The following is a 6,000-nucleotide window of genomic DNA, read 5'->3' on the forward strand; positions in this document are numbered from 1 at the left end:
TAAAACTTAAGATTTTCATTATACTCAAGCATCACTTCCTTAGCCATAAGCAAATACATGTTTTTTTTTAATAGAGGGAGAGTGCATATAAGACACATGATTTATAGTTTAAATAGCGGCTCCATCCTAGTGATCCCAAATACGATTCCATATCCCATGGACCCAGATGGCATGCATCCCAGTATCAGTCCTCCCTGGTATGGGCCACCCCTCCCCCGACACAGTCAGAAAACTCTCAGAGCACTTTTCTTCTCACCAAGCACCAGTCAAATTTGTTCTTACTTTACGGGTGCAGATGTCCTCCTTGCAGTGGAACATTCTGCCCCTGCTACCGGAAGGTGTTTCCCTGGAATGGGTTGCTCCTCCCTTGCTTCCAACTCCAATGCCCAAGGTCAGAGGGTCACAGCTGAAACCTAGAGGAGGCAGCCAATCAGTTCCCAACTTCCCAGCGGCACTGCACCGTGTTTCGCCCTGTGACTAAGTAGCATCTATTTGCTCCTTTCACTGCTCTGTCCAGAAGCCCGATGGTGCACACCACTTGGAATTGAACATACTAGCTTCAGGTGAACCTCCCTGTTTCTGTTGCCTCCACCAGAGGCACTGGGAAAGCAGGTCTAATGTAGATATTTGAAAAGCCCCTCTCATCGTCTATGTCGCCATTGCAAGCATGGGGAGTGTCATCTGATTGCCACTCCATTATTTGCTCTTTTCTGCCACTTTCAGTGCCCTAGGATGCTGATATCTACGGGTCTCGTACACAGCTGCTTTGCTTTTTGCCTTCTGGTTGGGTCGACTAACAGAAGGCCTCATTGGGAGATGAGGGGTGTGGGAAAAGGGAAAGCTCAGGGTATTTATTTCTCCTCACCGTCATTCTGGGACACGGCTTCAGTCTCGGTTGCATTCTTCTACCTAAGATCATGGTTCCTTTGGGTGGCTTCTCTCCCACAATTATAGCCTTCAGTGGTTAGGGGGGACACTCTGTCCTACTGTGACCCTCAGACTAGGGTGATAATTGCTTAACATAGTTGCTGATTTCTGAGTAGTTCCACCATTCCTTGCTGGTGTCCCTAATCCTCTCCACATCTTTTATAAATGGTTCCTTCATGAAACTCTTTTTAATTACCTCTTTTGAGAGTGACATTTGCTTCCTTTTAGGATCCTGACTGGTAAATGTCCAAACACATACTGAGAATCTATCTTCCATCACAGCAACAAATCTAAAGTAAGCGCCAGTCCACTAATATCTTTTTGCTCTTGTGATTGTCTATAGGAGTTTATTGGTTTCTCCTTTTTACCTGTGGATTTCCTAGGCCATCCTGACTGTCTTAAATAATTTTGAATCTAATTTAAGTGCTTTGGGGGAAGGAATTTACCTTTATCCTTTACTTCTCAACTGACTTCTGAGCTTCTTAGCCCACTCTTTCCAATAACTTTTGGACTGTATGGGTTATTTAGCAAATGTAAAATAGACAGGTATTAGCTGTCAGGGAAATGCAAACCCAACCTACAGTGTGATAACCTTCACATTCACTAGGAAACCTAGCATAAATAAGACAGATAATAACAAATATCAGCAAGGAAATGGGGAAATTAGAACCTTTTGTACTACTGACGAGATTGTAAGGGAGTATTGTCACTTTGGAAAAAAGCCTGCAGTTCCTCAAAAAAAGAATATAGACTTACCATATGACTCAGCAAGTCCACTTCTATGCATAGACCTAAGAGAAATGAAACCTATGTCCACATAATAACTTGCACACACGTATTAGCCAAAAAGTGGAAACAACGCATGTGTCCATCAACTGGTGAACAGACGAATAAAACAAGGTATATGCATACAATATAATATTATGATATATAACAGTATAACATTTTTTTTGTTTTTACAATATATTACAATATTTTACAGTATACAATTTTCATATACAAATATGCAATTTACAATATATTATTTTTTATTAAAAAAATGAAATACTGATACATGCTATGGTATGGGTGAACCTTGAAAACATTAATGCTAAGTGAGAGAGGCCAGTCAGAAAAAGCCACATTTGGATGACTCCATTTATATGAAATGTTAAGAACAGGCAAATCTATAGAGACAGGAAGATGAGTGGCTGTCTAGCCCTGGTGGGGGAGGGGTTGAAAAAAATTGGGGAGTCACTTCTACTGGATACCATGTTTCTGTGGTGAGGAAAATATTTAAAATTGGTGGTGGTGATAGTTGCACAACTCTGAATATACTAAAAAAACATTGAATTACACATTTTTAAAGGATGAATTTTTATGGTAAATGATTACAGCTCATTATAAAAATAGATTAAAGAATAGAAAATAGTATCCCTCACCTGACAATTACTTTGCTACATAGGTAATTGGTAAAGAGGAGGATTAATGGAAGTAAAAAGGATTTATAAAAATAAAAGGGATATGGATTTCTAAGACAGTTATGAAAAGCTAATTTAATAAAATACATGCCATCATGTAAATACAATCTATCCAAATCTTCCAATTCTTCCATTAAAAAACCTTAGACTTTGATTTCACATTTTGTACCAAACGAAAGGGTGAAAATCAGGAAAAAATTTGAACCAAGAATGCTAAACAACTTCTGCAGTCATTTCATTCTTACTCAAAATAAAACTAGTGTTTACAACACAAGGGTTTTCCAGATGGCCAAGCAAATGAAGGCTCAGGAATATACTACATACCATATTATTGTTGTTTAGTATTTATTGAGCACTCACAGCATGCAAGGCGCTGAAAAAATAAACTACATTCCCCCGTTATGCAAATTATAACCTAAAAAGCATATAAAATCATATGACCTACTGTCTTCAATGGATTAATAATGCATGCAATATTCCAAAGGTCAGGGCTCAATCATATTAATATTGGTGCCAGAAATACATCTTGTTCAAATTAACCTGTTTTCTTTATTCCCTCGCTTTTTCAGGTTATTTTTCCTGATGTATTTCTAATATTTTTATACCATCCTATAATCCCTGATATTAAAATTCCACCAATAAATATTTTTTTTGCAGTATACAGCATTATTTATGACTAAGATTTTCTTCATTTTTACTAAATGGATAGTGATGATTCAAAATCTATATCCTTGACCTGGACCCTACCTTGCAAAAGGACTAGTTAACCACATCTTAAGTGTAAAGATCTTAAGAGTCATATTGCTCATTGACAGAGCAGCAGTTTTTAAGTTTCTTAATACCAAAAGTCTCTTAACCACATGTAGAGGCTGGAAATTATTTACTAAATTGACATGCATCCCATTTTCATTTCTTAGCCCCAGGCTAACTTAGAAGCTGACAGGAAACTTGTAAAAGGCCCGTTAGGAAGAATGAATCTTCATAGGCTTCTATAACATTATTCATTATAACAAGAGAAGACAATTACATGCTTTTACACCCATAACATACCTAAGCTGCCATGTACTGGAATTGTCTACATGGGTGCATATCTGCTGGAATTTGAAGTTTCCCCATGGGATAATGCTCATATGGGTGAATTGGGTGAAGTAAATTTCAGTCTGAGCTGATTAAACAATAGGTACAAACAGAAAAAAGAAAGGTCCAAAATTAATTAAAAGATTAGCAAAGAAAATAAACCCAGCTGCAATAGCTTACCTCTATCTATGAGGTTATGCCTCTCCTAGATTCTTACACCACACCTTCAAACCTGGTATCTACAAATGCCTGGAAGAGGATAAATCCACTTGTCTTTAAATTTTTCACTTGACATGAAGTGACTTCTGTGGTAATCGTGATTTTAACCTAGACCATTCTTTTAGAGCATCCTTTTTCAATTGTTTCTTATAATAGGATGCAGGTAATTCCGTATGATTATGATTTTTTTCGGCATAATATTATGATTGTTACTGTTAAAAATATGCATTCTTCTAATTCCACAGTCTTCTAATTTACTCATTAGAGAGAGTGATGGTCTAAGATAGCTACTGTTGTGGTGACATGCTGACAAGTGGTGACAGTAATAGACAATTTCCAGCAAAATTTGCATATCATTGGCTTCTCGGCATATATTTACCCTATAGTCTGCATATGCCTGTCATATATCTTTGTATATGAACACTATGTTTGTGGAAAGGGCTTAAGATTTTATTTTTTCATATATGAAACCAGATCAACAAAATATCAAGGGATGAAGCATCAGTGAATTGAATTGGCAACTCCCTTATAGGAAGAACGAGATAATAAAGCTGCTCCACACTTAGGCTTCCTCCTTAAGTTCTCGGGTTCTCCAATAGCACTCAATTGCTTAGGATGACAAATTGGATTTATACAGTGACTTACTTTTGTTAATTTAGCATATTAATGATGAAAGCTGCCCTAACTTTATTATCAAAGGCACAAGGAGAACATTTAGATACAAATCGGACTGAAAATGAATGTGATTTAAGTAATGTTTGAATTTTGGATTCCTCAGCTGCTGTTTTTGTTCCCTGCAGTGAAATATACCTTTGGAGAGGGCAAAAGAATGCTTAAGAAGGTGCTGAGGACCCAGAATCCAGCTTCAGAAACTTCGCTCGCTCACTACATCTTGAGGCTTCTCCCTCCTCGGCACTCACCTGTCCCCAAATCATCTCTGTGAGGAGAGGACTATACACATGTGATTGAAACTACTTCTGATATCAAGTGGGTTCAGGGGCTTCAGAACATAGTAAATAATTAATAAGGAAAGGAAGGGAGGAAGGAAGGAAGGAAGGAAGGAAGGAAGGAAGGGAAATGAAAAGATAAAAAGAAGAAGAAGAAGAATCTGCTACTGGCATCTGGTCTCTATGAAGCTCTGTGGATCAGAAGAAAATCTTTGGACTTAAAAATTCTTGTTAAAATCAAGGACAAAGACCCTCCATTGTATGTGCACTGCACAAGTGGCTAGGGCTTACTTTCCATTTTTCCTCTCAAGGTTCTCTTTCATCTAAGCCAACTTTTCCATTCTACCACTGCCGTCTTCTTCTCGGTCCTTTCCAACGTTTATCTGAGTAACTCTTTCCCTGGAACATTATTTGTCTTCTAAAGTTTTATTTGCTAATCAAGGTCCCGCCTTCTCAAGAAGTAGGAATGAGGAAGGACCACATCTCCATGAATCAGGCCTTGTTCACACTTGTCTTCACTGAGCTCTCTCTTTTCTGAAGTCCTACAGCATTATATAAAATGCTGATAGATTTTCTACATAAATGTAATGATTAATTCCACATTGTTTCAGTCACAGTAGCTTCTGAGCATTACTCTTGGTTTGCTAAACCACTTGCAGTTTTCTGAGAGCTGAGATCCTATCTTACACTTGTTTATATATCTACTAATTCAGAGTACACAGCAGACAATAAATGTTGATTAATTGATTTATTAATGAGCTTTTTCTTGGCATCCTTTGCTATGGATGTTTTTGTCAGCAAAGAAATCAACATGTGGAATTTTATGAATCAACTGCATACTTATCATTTGTCCTGTCAATGTAGGAAAATAAGATAAATTAGAAGATCATTGTTATGGTCCTCAATTTGCTCTACACATGGAGACATAAGGAAGGAAAGAACAATACAAAACAGTATAAGCAAGGAGCAGAGTGTGGGTTTTGAAGATTAGCCTGCTCCTCATCCATTGAATAACAGAATATGTTGTGCAAAACTGACAGGGGTATAATTAATTAACTAATTATTTTTATTAAGGTATCATTGATATACACTCTTATGAAGGTTTCACATGAAAAACAATGTGGTTACCACATTCACCATATTATTGAGTGCCCCCCACACCCCACTGCAGTCACTGTCCATCAGTGTAGTGAGATGCCACAGAGTCACTACTTGCCTTCTCTGTGCTACACGGTCTTCCCTGTGACCCCCCAACACCATGAGTACTTACTGAAGGGTATAATTTTTTTTTCTATCTTTCAGTGAGTAAGAGGATGGAAAAAAGCTTCCACTAATAGCTATGCATGACCCGCACCCCCTTTTTTTCTATA

Source organism: Manis pentadactyla, chromosome 8 (assembly GCF_030020395.1).
Source record: "Manis pentadactyla isolate mManPen7 chromosome 8, mManPen7.hap1, whole genome shotgun sequence".
In the NCBI taxonomy this organism is placed as follows: Eukaryota; Metazoa; Chordata; class Mammalia; order Pholidota; family Manidae; genus Manis; species Manis pentadactyla.